Source organism: Odocoileus virginianus, chromosome 34 (genome assembly GCF_023699985.2).
Source record: "Odocoileus virginianus isolate 20LAN1187 ecotype Illinois chromosome 34, Ovbor_1.2, whole genome shotgun sequence".
NCBI classification, from domain to species: Eukaryota; Metazoa; Chordata; class Mammalia; order Artiodactyla; family Cervidae; genus Odocoileus; species Odocoileus virginianus.
In genome coordinates this window covers 10,277,369-10,294,197 of record NC_069707.1, presented here as the reverse complement: position 1 = coordinate 10,294,197, position 16,829 = coordinate 10,277,369, and the positions used below count along the sequence as shown (strand labels likewise).

At 37.7% G+C, this 16,829-nt stretch overlaps 1 long non-coding RNA gene across 1 annotated transcript in view; it reads left to right on the top strand.

Moving 5' to 3' along the window:
• LOC110149867 (uncharacterized) overlaps nt 1-16,829 on the top strand; it is a 54,737-nt gene that overhangs the window by 26,075 nt on the left and 11,833 nt on the right. The window lies entirely within an intron of this gene.

Below are 16,829 nucleotides of genomic sequence, written 5' to 3'. Positions count from 1 at the left end.
GAAATGAAATCATGCATTTGCAGCAACACAGATGGACCTAGAAATTGTGGAAGTCAGACAAAGACAAATATAATATTAAATCATTTACATGTGGAATGTTTATAATGATAACAAATAGACTTTTATGAAACAATAGAGTCACAGACATAGAAGACAAATTTATGGTCACCAAAGGGGATAGTGGGGCAGGGGAGAGATAAATTAGGAGTTTGGGGTTAACATATATGCACTATTATATATAAAATCGATAAACAACAAGGACCTCCTGTATAGCACAGGGAACTCTATTCAGTGTCTTATAACTTATTATGGAAAAGAATCTGAACAATGCATCTGAAGTACTTTGCTGTACACCTAAAACTGACAGCATTGTGAATTAACTATACTTCAGTATTTTTTAAACTGTTATAAATACTAAAAAAAAAAAAAGCTCACCTTTTCTTCTACAGCTCTGTTCCATGCAGAATACAGCCTTATAATGTGGTTATTCCACATATCAGTCCCTTCCTCCACTAAATTTTCTGAATCTTCCTTCTCAGGACAGTGCATGTAGTAGACACTGTGGGAAAAGGCAGAAATAAGGTAAAAGGAGTGTCTTCTCTGACTCTCTGTAATACAATCCACTTCTCTGTCACGCACACAGCTTGAAGGTTCTCAGTTCCACTTTTAGGTCAAATGGGCATAACTGTATAAAATCATACCATTTTAGAATAGAAAGAGTCCTTAGAAATCATCCAATCCAAATCTCTTATTTCATAGATAAGGAGTCTGTAGCCTGAAAGTCAGAGGTTCTCCCAAGTAGGCAAGTGGCAGACGTTTCCCCAAAGGTCACACTGCAGCTGAATGAGCTGTCGCTGCCACTTAGGAACACCAGCCAAGCCACCCACACCCCTACAGTGGCTCCTTAAACACCTGCCTCCAAGGCCGTGCAGATACAGGAGCAACACAAATGGTCTCCTGTGCACCCCTGTGTTCTCCATGGCACCACAGTCCCCTCCAGTTCCCTTCAATTCCAGGAATTTGGCCAAATCAATTTATAGAGAAGAATTTTTTTATAACTGTGGTTTTCTGTAATGAACCTGCCTGCCCCTTGACTTCTCTCTCAAAGAAGACAGAGTAACAATCACCTGTAACAATCACCTTAAGTGAGCAGTGAATTTATAATAAAACTGAAACCTGTCATAGTCTTTCCAACCTTCGTTAACCTGTGCTCTCTCTGATAAGCACAAAGTCACATACGCTTTCAGTGGCATTAAAGCCGCAATAAACAAACCATGGCTAAACATAAAACAGTAATTTTTAAATGCATTTTTTATCTTGAAAGATGCTTTAACTGAAAAATCATGTAAATATTAATATAACACTAATTCTGCTTACCTACTTGCTCTCTAGCTTGTTGAAAAGGAAGAAGTCAGAATTTTTTTCATTTTCCAAATATAAAACACCACAATATTGACAGTGCTTTTCCAAAACAACATAGAGTCTTATTATTAGGTGTTAACAGGAGAAGGCAAAGTGTATTTTAAACTATGATGACCTAAGAGTTAAATGATGCCAAAAAAACAGCAGTTTCTGGAATGAGCACACAGCTTGGAATCAGCCACCATGATTTTTAATTCAGATAATAGGGGTGCTTGGCAGGAACAGCTTTACCAAATCTACTTGATTTGACTCTACAATCACAAGTTCTGAAACCTCAACCTGATTCCCAAGATTTGTGGGAATCACAAATCTTAGGGCCTGTCCTCAGCATCATCCATGACCTGAGTGGAAGAAAAGATGAATGGAAACCAAGGGCCATGTGTGTAGCCTTTAAAAAGAAAAGATTTCTGCATCTGCACTCTGCCAGAGGCTTATAATAGAACCTCAGATAATAGCCAAGCTGGGAAATAGGCAGGGGCCTGCAGTTTCATACCCTGGAGGAAGAAATCATAATATTGTCAAGTAGTGAGAAAAATAAAAATTGAAAATGTTACCAACAAGAATGTTGGACTGAACGGCAGACTATATTACATTTTGTTGTCCTTTGTTATTCAAAGATAATGTGCCTGACAGTAATTGTTCTCTGAGTCTTAGAATGTAGCTTAAATACCAATGGGAAACTCAAGAGTCTTTTCCATGCTCCATAAATTGTTCCATGGTTTGCTGCTGTTTTGTCACTGTTTGTTGCTTTGCCACTTAGATTCGGGTTAACCTGAAGCCTTCGGTCCAAGGGGAGGGAGCTCTTGCCTTCCTGCCCACAGTAGGATGATGGGCTCATGGCTATGGTTTAATAGAAGTTGATGCTACAAAGAATAGCCTGAGGAGGAACTCTTCCTGTAGGAGGGATGTAACTCCCAGCCGCCCTGCTGCCTGCACCCCACCCTCGTAACCAAGGAAACAGTGGGTTATGATAATGATGGGAAAAGGACACTGAGTAGGGAGCATGGGCCAAGCACCCAGTCCCAGAACCCTGCCTGCCCAAATGAAACACTGTGCTTCAGAGAAAAGATCACCCTCAGTACAGCTGCCATTGTCAAGCACAGTAACCAAATGTACACACCTTATCTGATTAAATTCTCATAACAACCATGCCCTATGAGGATCATAGTCATCATTTACAAAGAAGACTGAGGTCCAGAGCAATTAAGTATTTGTCAAAGATCAAAAGTTAATAAGGACAACTTCTAGTATTCAGTCCAGCATGAAAGGAACACTTAAAGTCACCACTCTGTTCTGACAAGTAAAATGCTGAATTGAAAAAACAACAACTCTTAAGATCCATCAAAGAAATGAGGTTACATGGCAAACTGTTGCCCCCCGTCCTCCAACCAAAATGGAAAGACAGACAAGCAAATACCAAGACTCAGAACTTACAGCAGCAAACCCGCATAAGCAGAAAACTCCATGGAAACCAGAGCCAGTACAGGAAAATCTGAACTGTAATTAAAGAAGTGCTGGAAGCTCAATGTGGACAAATCTCAAAGCTAAAAACTCCAGGAGGACACAATCATAAAGGTGAACATTTCTGAGTTTTAATTCCAGGAGCTGAATTAGATCCTCATAGTAACATCAAAGATGAATCCCCTTGTGCTTCCAGCAGGACAAAGAGGAAAAGAACCATTTTGACATACACCAAAGCATTCTATTTTTAAAAGGGCCTGCTCTCAGGATGGATACTTAGGTTGCCTTTTGTCTACATTTTATGTTAAATCCCTTAGTATATTAATCACCATTTTTAAAAATTCCTGATCTGAATTCCACATTCCTATAATATTGGACTCTGGTTCTGATTCTTGTTCAGTCTCTTCTGTCTGTGCTTTTGCTTTTCAGTATGCCTTGTAGTTTCTGATGTACTGGGAAAAGGGACTATAGTCAAGAGGCATTTAGAAATGTGGTAGTTTCCCTGCTGGCTCAGTCTAAAGAATCTGCCTGCAATGCAGGGGATGCAAGGGACATAGGTTCAGTCTCTGGGTTGGGGAGATCCCCTGGAGGAGGAAATGGCAACCCACTCCAGTATTCTTGCCTGGAGAATCCCATGGACAGAGGAGCCTGGTGGGCTACAATCCATGGGGTCACGGAGAGTTAGACATGACTTAGCAACTAAACCACCAATGTGGTGGTAAGGTGCAAGGGATGAAAGCATTCTACAGTCCTATGATTAGGTGTGATTAGGGGTGATTCTGTGTCCCTGGCCCATGAACTTCACCAATACACCTCAGGATTTTTTCTTTCCCCCTTAAGTGGGACAGGATGTCTGCAGGAGCCTGGAGTTGGCTATTTCCCTCCCCCCAAGTGGTTTAGGTGTTGGTAAAATAGATTCTCCTGAGAGCACCATTATATTTGGAGACATTACCACCACTTTATGAGAAATACCCAAATCCAACAGGGAGAGAAGCAGTAAGAACATAGCTGAACTCCACAGCACCTTCAATCAACTGGATATAATTGACACTGTAGACTACCTTATCACTCAATGGCAGATTATATTTCTACTCAAGCTTACATGGAACATTTAACACACCTAGCAAATTTAAAAGAATAAAAACCATATAATGTATGCTGTCAGACCACATGCAATTAAACTAGAAATCAATTTTGTGAAAGATAGATGGAAAAATCCAAAATACAGGAAGACTGAACAATACATGACTAAGTAACACGTGTCAAAAAAGAAATGTTAAGAAAATTTTTTTAATATTTTAAAGTAAGGGAAAATGAAACTATAGCATCAAAATGTGGGATGCAGTAAAAGCGGAGGGAAATTTATAGCATTGGTTGAACTCTTTAGAAACTAAGAAAGATCTAAAATGGATAATCTAAGCTTCACCCTAAGTACACTATAAAGAAAAAGAATGAATCCAAAGTAAGCAGGAGGAAAAAGGTAAGAATTAGACTAGAAATCAGTGAAACTGAAAAGAGGAAATCAATTTTTTAAAAAAATCAACAGGCCAAAGATGGTTCTTTGAAAAGATCTAAAAACTAATAATCTTCTGCTGTCGTTCAGTCACTAAGTTGCGTCTGACTCTTCACGACCCCACGGACTGCAGCATGCTAGGCTTCTCGGTCTCTCAACATCCCCCAGAGTTTGCCCAAGTTCATGTCCATTGAATTAGTGATGCTATCCAACCATCTCATCCTCTGATAGATAATCTTCTAGCCAAGCCAATTAAGAAAAAAGAGAAAGAGAAGACACAAGTTACTAAATGACAGGAAACATCACTACAGATTCCATGAACATTAAAAGGATAATGGAGAATTATTATGAACAACCCTGTGCTCACAAATTTGATAACCTAGATGAAATGACAACTCCTTGAAAGACACAATCTGCCAAAATTCACACAAGAATAAATAAGTAATCTGAACAGGCCTTTATTAAAGAAATGAAATCAATAATTAAGAACCTTCCAAATCAAAAGCACCAGGCTGGAACAGATTCATCAGTGAATTGAGTATACCAGTTCTCCAAGTCTCAAAAGCATAGATAATACTTCCTAACTCATTCTATGAATCCAGCATTACCCTTATATACCAAAAGCAGACAAAGACATTACAAGATAAATATAGACCAATACCTTTCATAAACATAGATGCAAAAAACATCAACATAGTATTAGCAAGTCTAATCCAACAATGTATAAAAAGCACAACCAGGAGGAATTAATCCTAAGTATGCAATCAATTGACAATTGACAATCAATTGAAAAAAATGTAATTCATCATATCAACTGGAAAAAAGGAAAACCACATGATCATATTAATAAATGCAGAAAAAGAACTTGACAAAATCCAACACCTATTTATGACAAAACTCTCAGTAAGTTCAAAAATAGAGGGGAACTTCTCACTTTGATAAAGAATACCTACCCAAAAATACATATATCACTAGCATCATATTTAATGGTGAGAAATTCAAAGCTTTCCAAGAAGTATCAAGATAAGGTTAGGAGGTCTCCTCTCACCACTACTTATCAGCATCATACTGAAATAGTAGCTAATGGAATGAGGCAAGAAAAGGAAGAAAAGTTACACGAATGAGAATGAAGAATTAAAGCTGGCCTTGTTACAAATGACACATTCATCTATGTGGAAAATCCTAAAGAATCAATTAAAAAAAAAATCCTCAGACTAATAATTGACTGTAGCAATGTTGCAAAATATAAGGTCAATACACAAGAATCAACCACTTTCCTGTATACCAATAATGAACAAGTGAAATTTAAAATTAAAAAAATAATACCATTTACATTAGCACCCCCCAAAATGAAATACTTAGGTATAAATCTAACAAAATATGTGTGAGATCTATATGAGGAAAACCGCAAAAAAAAAAAAAAAGACAAGAATTAAATGGAGAGATATTCCATGTTTATGAGGATGTATGAGGAAGACAATATTATCAAGATGTCAACTTGATCTATATTCAGTGCAGTCTAGAATCTAGCAATTTATCTTATGGATATTGACAAATTGATTCTAAAATTTATATAGAGAGGCGTAAGATCCAAAATAGCCCACACAATATTGAAAGAGAAGAGGAAAGTTATAGGATTGACACTATCTAACTTCAAGACTTAGAGTAATCAAGACAGTGTGATATTGGCAAAAGAAGAGACAAACAGATTGATAGAATCACAAGGAGAGCGCAGAAATTAACCTACATAAATTTAGTTAACTAATCTTTGACAGAAAATCAAAAACTGCAGTGGAGCAAAGATAGTTATCTCAACAAATAGTGCTGGAAAAACTGGATACTCACAGGCAAAAAAAAAAAAGAGAGAATCTATACACAAACTTTACACATCTCACAAAAATTAAAGTGGACCACAGATCTAAATGTTCAATGAAAAACTATAAAACTATTAAGCTAACATAGAATAGATCACTTTGGGTATTGTGATAACTTTTTGGATATAAAACCAAAGACAGAATCCAGGAAAGAAAGAATTCATAAACTGAACTTCATTAAATGAAAAACTTCCACTCTGTAAAAGACAACGTCAAGAGAATGAAAAGCCAGGCCAGAGTCTGCTCAGTCACTTCAGTCGTGTCCGACTCTGTGTGACCCCACGGACTGCAGTCCACCAGGCTTCTCTGTCCATGGGATTCTCCAGGCAAGAATATTGGAGTGGGTTGCCACTTCCTTCTCCAAGGCCAGAGTCTGGGAGAAAATATTTACAAAGAGACACATCTGATAAAGGACCGATTCATATAAACAAAGAACTCTTAAAATTCAACAAGAAAATGAAAATTTCAATTTAAAAATGGGCCAAAGACTTGAACAGATACCTCGCCAAAGAAGATAAACAGATGCCAAGGAAGTATATAAAAGATGCTCTTTAATATATGTCATTGTTGTTTTTAGTCGCTCAGTTGTATCCGACTCTTTCCTGACCCCCATGGACTGTAGCCCTCCACGCTCCTCTGTCCATGAAATTTCCAAGGCAAGAATACTGGAGTGGGTTGCCATTTCCTTCTCCAGGGGATATTCCTGATGGGCATCAAACCCACATCTCCTGCACTGGCAGACAGATTGTTTACCACTGAGCCACACATACATCTTTAGGGAAATGCAAATTAAAACAAAAATGAGATACCACTACATAGAATGGCCAAAATCCAAAATACTGGAACACCAAATTCTGGCAAGATTGTAGAGCCCATATTGGTGGGAATGAAAAGTGGTATAGTCACTTTGGAAGATAGTTTGTCAGTTTCTAACAAAACATACCCTTACTCAACCATCTAATAATCAAGCTCCTTGCTGTTTAACCAAATGAAGTGAACACTTATATTCTCACAAAAACCTACACCTGGATATATATAGCAACTTTATTCATAATTGCCAAAGCTTGGAAGTAACCAAGATGTTCTTTAGTAAGTGAATGGATAAATAAGCTGTGGTACATCCAAACAATAGAATAATATGAGGGACTTCCCTGGTGGTTCAGTGGTAAAAAAAAAAAAAAAAAAAATCCACCTGAAAATGGATAAGAAAGCTTTAGTGCATATACACAATGGAATATTACTCAGCTATTAAGAAGAATGCATTTGAATCAGTTCTAATGAGGTGGATGAAACTGGAGCCTATTATACAGTGAAGTTAACTCAGAAAGAAAAACACCAATACAGTATATTAACGCATATAAATGGAATTTAGAAAGATGGTAATGATGAACCTATATGCAAGACAGCAAGAGACAGAGCTATAAAGAATAGACTTTGGACTCCGTGGGAGAAGGTGAGGGTGGGATGATTTGAGAGAATAGCACTGAAACATGTATGTTACCATATGTAAAATAGATCACCAGTCCAAGTTCGATGCATGAAACAGGGCACTCAAAGCCAATGCATTGGGACAACCCTAAGGGAAGGGTTGGGCTGGGAGGTGGGAGGGGGGTTCGGGATGGAGGACACATGTACACCCGTGGCTGATTCATGTCAGTGTATGGCAAAAACCACCACAATATTGTAAAGCAATTAGCCTCCAATTAAAATAAATAAATAAATTTTTTTAAAAAATCAGCCTACCAGTGCAGGAGGCATGGGTTCAATCCCCAGTTGGAATGAGTTTGGAAGTTTACCTTCTTCTGCAATTTTCTGGAAGAGTTTGAGTAAGATAGGTGTTAGCTCTTCTCTAAATTTTTGGTAGAATTCAGCTGTGAAGCCATCTGGTCCTGGGCTTTTGTTTGCTGGAAGATTTCTGATTACAGTTTCGATTTCCTTGCTTGTGATGGGTTTGTTAAGATCTTCTATTTCTTCCTGGTTCAGTTTTGGAAAGTTATACTTCTCTAAGAACTTGTCCATTTCTTCCAAGTTGTCCATTTTATTGGCATAGAGCTGCTGGTAGTAGTCTCTTATGATCCTTTGTATTTCAGTGTTGTCTGTTGTGATCTCTCCATTTTCATTTCTAATTTTGTTAATTTGGTTCTTCTCCCTTTGTTTCTTAATGAGTCTTGCTAATGGTTTGTCATTTTGTTTATTTTTTTCAAAAAACCAGCTTTTAGCTTTGTTGATTTTTGCTATGGTCTCTTTAGTTTCTTTTGCATTTATTTCTGCCCTAATTTTTAAGATTTCTTTCCTTCTACTAACCCTGGGGTTCTTCATTTCTTCCTTCTCTAGTTGCTTTAGGTGTAAACTCATTCTATGAGGCCACCATCACCCTAATTCCAAAACCAGACAAAGATGCCACAAAAAAAGAAAACTACAGGCCAATATCACTGATGAACATAGATGCAAAAATCCTTAACAAAATTCTAGCAAACAGAATCCAACAACATATTAAAAAAATCATACACCATGACCAAGTGGGCTTTATCCCAGGAATGCAAGGATTCTTTAATATCCGCAAATCAATGTAATACACCACATTAACAAATTGAAAGATAAAAACCATATGATTATCTCAATAGATGCAGAAAAAGCCTTTGACAAAATTCAACATCCATTTATGATTAAAACTCTCCAGAAAGCAGGAATAGAAGGAACATACCTCAACATAATAAAAGCTATATATGACAAACCCACAGCAAGCATCACCCTCAATGGTGAAAAATTGAAAGCATTTCCCCTGAAATCAGGAACAAGACAAGGGTGCCCACTCTCACCACTACTATTCAACATTGTTTTGGAAGTGTTGGCCACAGCAATCAGGGCAGAAAAAGAAGTAAAAGGAATCCAGATAGGAAAAGAAGAAGTGAAACTCTCTCTGTTTGCAGATGACATGATCCTCTACATAGAAAACCCTAAAGACTCTACCAGAAAATTACTAGAGCTAATCAATGAATACAGTAAAGTTGCAGGATATAAAATTAACACACAGAAATCTCTTGCATTCCTATACACTAACAATGAGAAAACAGAAAGAGAAATTAAGGAAACAATACCATTCACCATTGCAACAAAAAGAATAAAATACTTAGGAGTATATCTACCTAAAGAAACAAAAGACCTATACATAGAAAACTATAAAACACTGATGAAAGAAATCAAAGAGGACACAAACAGATGGAGAAATATACCGTGTTCATGGATTGGAAGAATCAATATTGTCAAAATGGCTGTACTACCCAAAGCAATCTATAGATTCAATGCAATCCCTATCAAACTACCAATGGTATTTTTCACAGAACTAGAACAAATAATTTCACAATTTGTATGGAAATACTAAAAACCTCGAATAGCCAAAGTAACCTTGAGAAAGAAGAATGGAACTGGAGGAATCAACCTGCCTGACTTCAGACTATACTACAAAGCCACAGTCATCAAGACAGTATGGTACTGGCACAAAGACAGAAATATAGATCAATGGAACAGAATAGAAAGCCCAGAGATAAATCCACGAACCTATGGTCACCTTATCTTCGACAAAGGAGGCAAGGATATACAATGGAAAAAAGACAACCTCTTTAACAAGTGGTGCTGGGAAAACTGGTCAACCACCTGTAAAAGAATGAAACTAGAACACTTTCTAACACCATACACAAAAATAAACTCAAAATGGATTAAAGATCTAAATGTAAGACCAGAAACTATAAAACTCCTAGAGGAGAACATAGGCAAAACACTCTCCGACATAAATCACAGCAGGATCCTCTATGACCCACATCCCAGAATTTTAGAAACAAAAGCAAAAATAAACAAATGGGACCTAATGAAACTTAAAAGCTTTTGCACAACAAAGGAAACTATAAACAAGGTGAAAAGACAGCCCTCAGATTGGGAGAAAATAATAGCAAACGAAGCAACAGACAAAGGATTAATCTCAAAAATATACAAGCAACTCCTCCAGCTCAACTCCAGAAAAATAAATGACCCAATCAAAAAATGGGCCAAAGAACTCAACAGACATTTCTCCAAGAAAGACATACAGATGGCTAACAAACACATGAAAAGATGCTCAACATCACTCATTATCAGAGAAATGCAAATCAAAACCACAATGAGATACCATTACATGCCAGTCAGGATGGCTGCTATCCAAAAGTCTACAAGCAATAAATGCTGGAGAGGGTGTGGAGAAAAGGGAACCCTCTTACACTGTTGGTGGGAATGCAAATTAGTACAGCCACTATGGAAAACAGTGTGGAGATTTCTTAAAAAGCTGGAAATAGAACTGCCATATGACCCAGCAATCCCACTTCTGGGCATACACACCAAGGAAACCAGATCTGAAAGAGACACGTGCACCCCAATGTTCATCGCAGCACTGTTTATAATAGCCAGGACATGGAAGCAACCTAGATGCCCATCAGCAGACGAATGGATGAGGAAGCTGTGGTACATATACACCATGGAATATTACTCAGCCATTAAAAAGAATTCATTTGAATCAGTTCTAATGAGATGGATGAAACTGGAGCCCATTATACAGAGCGAAGTAAGCCAGAAAGATAAAGACCATTACAGTATACTAACACATATATATGGAATTTAGAAAGATGGTAATGATAACCCTATATGTAAAACAGAAAAAGAGACACAGATGTATAGAACAGACTTGTGGACTCTGTGGGAGAAGGCGAGGGTGGGATGTTTCAAGAGAACAGCATCGAAACATGTATATTATCTAGGGTGAAACAGATCACCAGCCCAGGTTGGGTGCATGAGACAAGTGCTCGGGCCTGGTGCACTGGGAAGACCCAGAGGGATCAGGTGGAGAGGGAGGTGGGAGGGGGGACCGGGACGGGGAATACATGTAAATCCATGGCTAATTCATTTCAATGTATGACAAAAACCACTGTAATGATGTAATTAGCCTCCAACTAATAAAAATAAATGGAAAAAAAAATCCCCAGTTGGAGAAGATCCCACATGCTGCGGAGCAACTAAGTCCGTGTGTCACAACTATTGAGCCTAAGCTCTGGAGTCTGGCAGCTGCAACTACTAAGCCTGTGTGCCGCAACTACTGAAGCCTATGGGCCCTAGAGCCTTGCTCTGCAACAAGAGAAGCCACTGCAATGAGGAGCCCGCCTACAGCTAGAGAGGAGCCCCTGCTCTCTGCAACTAGAGAAGAACCCACACTGCAACAATGACCCAGCACAGCGAAAAATAAATGCATTAATAAAGAAAATTATTTTTTAAAAAAGAAATTAGCCATCTAACCATGGAAAGAAATGCACACTAATAAATTAAAAGAGCAAGCTGAAGAAGTTATATACTATATGAGTCCAACTATATAACATTCTGGGAAAAGCAAAACTATGAAGACAGTGAAAAGATTAGTGGTTGCCAGAGCAGTGGCAGTGGGGAGGGAAGGGTAAATCGGTGGTATGGAGTGCAGAAGATTTTTAGGGCAGTGGAACTACTGTGTATTATACTATAATGGTGGATATATATCATTATACATTTGTCAAAACTCATCAAATGTAAAACACGAAGAGTGAACCCTAACATAAACTATGGAATTTGAGTGATAATGATCTGTCAGTGCAGGTTCATTAATTGTGTCAAATGTAACACTGTGGTGTGAGGTGTGGATAGTAGGGGAGGCCCTGGACAGTGGGGACAAGGATATATGGGAAATCTCTGTACGTTCCACTTCATTTTGCTATGAACCTAAAACTGCTCTGAAAAGATAAAGTTTATCAATTAAAAAAATTAATAGGTGCTGGAGCTAGAATTTGATCTCAAGTAAATTTAACTGTAAAAATTTTTGCTTAATTTAGCAATGTAACAGGTCTCTGAGATTAAAGTAGTAGTTCCCAAGCAACTGAATTGGGCCCTGTAACACTCCGTATTTCTTTGGTCCTTTCTTCTTATGTGTTCCCAGTTTTAACATTAAAACAGCCGTGGGGATTTTACTGTCACCCAAGACACACAGTGAAGAGTATACTGCTATAACTGTGTCTACTACCACTACAAGGAAAAGTCTTTAAGGAAATCCTTTAGTCACACCAATCAGTACTTAATTCTAATTTATCAACTATATACAGCTATCCAACAAACCACCCCCAAAACCTAGTGGTTCGAAATAATTTATTATTCCACATGGTTCTACAGGTTGGTCAGGCAGGTCTGCTGCTGCTCCCCAACTCTGCCAACTCATACAGCCATGTTCACTGAAGGACCAGCTGTGCTCAGCCGAGACGGCTGAGCTAGCTGAGGCTTCTTCACAGTCCTTTATGCCAGGCTTGTTCAAAGCATGGTAGTCTCAGGGTTACAAGAGAGCAAGAGTGGATGCTCCAAAGCCTCTAGAAGTCTAGGCTCAGGAGGCACTCAGGATCCGCTTTTTCCTGAGGGTCAAATCAACTCACAAGGCAAGCCCATAGTCACAGGATAGAGACGTGTACCCCGGGTCAGGACACAGATACAGGGAAGTGTACTTCAGTAGGGGCTATTCTTATGACAGTCACCACATAATATATATTTATGTATGGAAATGTGTGAGTGTATGCACAAAATGATTTTTTTACATCCGAATTTGAAATCATGATATTTGCTTTACAAGTTTATTTATATAAATGTAGTTGAGTCATAATACTTTATGATAGTCAGCTAGTGAATCGCCTGTAGTATATTTGGCAAAAGTAATGAATTCTTAGTGATTTGAGATTTGCCTAGAGCTCCTCGCCATAAAATGTTTCCTATGAAGTAAAATGATATTGCTGAGGAATTTTTGTGGAAATTATAGGGTTTATGGGTTAGCAAAGTGAGAATTAATGAGGTTCCTCTGTCTTTAGTGCAACCTAAGAACTAGAATTCTTATAAAGAAATTAGTTCTAAGAGTGAAGGCCTTTTCCAAATTATTCTGGCCAAGATGACATCATATTGAAACCAAAAGCTGTAAATGCTTAAATTTTGCTATTATAGAGATTATTTTTATTGTAGTGTATAATTTTTATTAATTAAATTTTCATATGGATAACTTGGCAATAAAATTATTTATAATCTAGGTGTATGTCTCTAATCTTACTGTGTAATATATTTTTTACAAAGGTTTGAGTCAATGTAAGCTATAGTCTCCTATCTTTATTTCTCAGAGTCAGTTTTACTAGTTAAATTAAGACAGTTTTATACATTAGAGTATAAAGTGTTATTTCTTAAAATATTTGTGTGTGAAATAAAATGTTATTTTACTGTCTTCAGAAATGTGTAAAATGAGTGATTATAAAAATACATCATAATATCAATCATTTTTCGTATATTAAGGGAGTTAATAACAGAGTTGTTCTGAGGAATAGTGAATAAGATTGTTCTAGCTAGAAGACATTTAACTTTACATATAGAAGCAAGATCCAATCAAATTAGATGAGAGAGAATCTTAAGACTTAATTTATAGTACTATCCTAATTGTTCAATAGTCTTTATCAGGCTAAAAGTTTTGACCCCTCGGATGATGACTTGAGACATAATGATATAGTCAGTTTCAGAATAAATTACACATTCACGGAAAATTAAAAATCTGTGTGCAGATCACTTAAATGTATTAAAAATTTCAGTAATTCATCTTGTGAAATCTTTCTCCAGCATCATTTCAAGTCCGAATGCCATTCTGCCAAAAAGCTTAAAATTTAAAATGATTATGGGGATACCTAGAGTGGTCAAATTCACAGAGACAAAGCAGTTTCCAGAGGAGGGCGGAGGGGGGAAAAAGGGAGTTTCTGGAGATGATGGTGATCATGGTACAGCCATGTGAAATGTACTTAATGCCACTGAACAGTACACTTAAAATGGTTAAAATGGTAAATTTTATGGCACATAGATATTTCACCATAATAAAAAATGTAAAATGAAGTCAAAATATTGTAACTACAAGATAAATACAAATACCTCAGAACATTTGTAGGTACAAAAGTAAGCAACTTGTAGAACAGAATATTATCAACATCAATAAGATATTAAGGTACAATAACCATACAAGTAAAAGAAAAAAAAATCGTTTTCAAAAATAGCAGCTACTGCCACTCTTTAAAACTCTTTAAAAGGGTCAGTCATATTCAAGAGAAGCCTTTGCTGAAAGACAGAAGTGGAAGTGAGCTCACTTAATCTGAAAAACAGCTTGTAGCTTGAAAGGTGACTAAGTGATGACTTCTTACATTTATCACTGTTTAAATTATTTTTAATGTCCAGACTAGCTTAAATATCTCTGTGTCTAAGTGTCTTTATAGAGCGCAGTGCAAAATGAGTAACCTCCACCCAACATTTCAAAGACTTACAATTGCAATCTCCTTTCTTTTTTAAAAATTTATTTTATTGAAATATAGTTGATTTACAGCGTTATGTTAATTTCTTCTATATAGCAAAGTATCCAGTCTCACATCTTACTATATTCTCACATGCCCTGGCCTTCATCTAGCTAATTCCCAGACTTTTTTTTTCTAGATCAGACTCTCTGAGGCTTCCCCCTTCCTTCTCCATCCCCTGACTGCTGTCCTTGGACTTTTCATAATCACTCTAGTCTCCCCATCAACCTTTATCTGATTACCTCCAGGTCTTTTCAACAAACCTAGAAGCTGTCGAAAGGTTCATCTGTGTATCCCCAGGCCCTAAACAGCATCTGGTGCACAGTAGACAGATAATAATTGTTTATTGAATGAATAAATGAGGAAGGAAGGAAGACAGAATTGAAGAAGAAAAGGAAGGATTGAAGGAAGGAAGAATTAAACAGACGGTAAGCTTATGAAGAGGGCCCCGTTTCATGAACTAAGCTTAACCCCAAGAACACTGATCTTGGCCCCAACTATCTAATGAGAATGAAGCATAAGAGCAACCATGGAGATGATGCAAACCAAGCCAGAGATAGCAGCACGGGATGGCATGCAACCTTGGCCGGCACCTTATGAGATGATATTACACTTCCCAACTTTGCGTTTTAGAAAGAAGTTTCTGTTCCGGAAGGTTGTTGTAACTATTGCGTTCAGAATAAAACATCCAAAGGATATGTGAAGAGTAGTAGCTGACCTGTTTGCTCCTGAAAAAATGTTTTTCACCAGTCTCATTATATGTATCTCTACATACATATATCAACCAGATCAAAAAAATTTTAATCTATTTAAACATTTTATAGTAAATTAAGAAAAAGCACAAAAATGTTGTAAGTACTTTTACAAATTAAGCTGTACTCTACTGATTTGTGAGTTGAATTGACTTCTGGCCCATACTTCTCACTCCCTCATGCCCTTCTTGGGTGGAATTAACCATGACAGATGAGAAACTTTGGATGACCACTGCGGGCCAGGGAAATGAAGCCCATGGTAGGCATGCAAGTTTCAGAGAAAAGAACGCTGTGCCCAAGTTCTGTTCATTTCTACATGAAATCCATTGCTTACTCTCAACCAACAACCAAGGGCACTGACTATACCACATATAAGAGGGTATTATAAACACTAAGACCCCAGATCTGCTCATTTTGGTGCCTAAATCGGAAAATATTTGGCCTCCTGAACTTAGCATTCTGAAAATCCCAAGAAAGGTAGAACTACACCAGAAAGAAGCTGAAGAAAAAAAAAAATTTTTTTTCTATGAGCAAAGGCCAGCTCAGCTCACACCCTAGAGAGCTTCCCCCCTCCTAAGCACATGTTATAGAAAATAAACAATATTTTCATTTAACAACAGATGGTTCAACACTCATTGCTATGCCAGGACCTAGCAGTGCATAAATGGCTTCTCCTTCTTGGAAAAAGCATCCTCTCTTCCCAGTTGGACTCCAAGCCCCTAGAGAAAAGAGCTTACAAAATTCTGTCTTTATATTGCCAGTACCTGGTTTAACCTTTTGGTGTAAGGGCTAACATGGTATTGTGGGTGGTGAAGAATAACCCAGGGGCAGGAGAAAGAGCAAGGAAGAGACTGTCAATCCCCTAGCTTATTTCACTTAAAACAATTTCAATTACAACAACAGGCAGGTTTAGTACCTACTATAAAATTAAGATATTAATAAAAGCCATCATTTGTTCATTTATACACTTATTATTTATTATGTCTCAGGGTTCTGTGGGTTGACTGGGCTCAGCTGGGTACTCTCTGCTTCAGGTCATTCATGCAATTACAGGAGGAAAGCAGCTGGGGCTGAAGTCATCAGAAAGTTCAACAGAACTGGACTACCAAGATAGCCAACTCACTTGGTGGGCAGTTGATGTTATCTGCTGTCTGGGAACTCATTGCTGGGAGCAATTACATGTTACCAAGCTGAACACTACAGGTGACCCGGCCTCCACATGCTTCTCGAAGAATGCAGCTGGGTTCTAAAAGAGAGTGTCCCAAGAAGGAGCATTCTAAGAGACCCAGGTGTGGAAACATGCAAGATTCTTAGGATCCAGCCTTGAAAGTCCTCAAGTGTCACTTCAGCTGCAGTTCAAATTCACAGCAGAGACTATACAAGAGCATGAATAAAGGAGGCATCCTGGGTG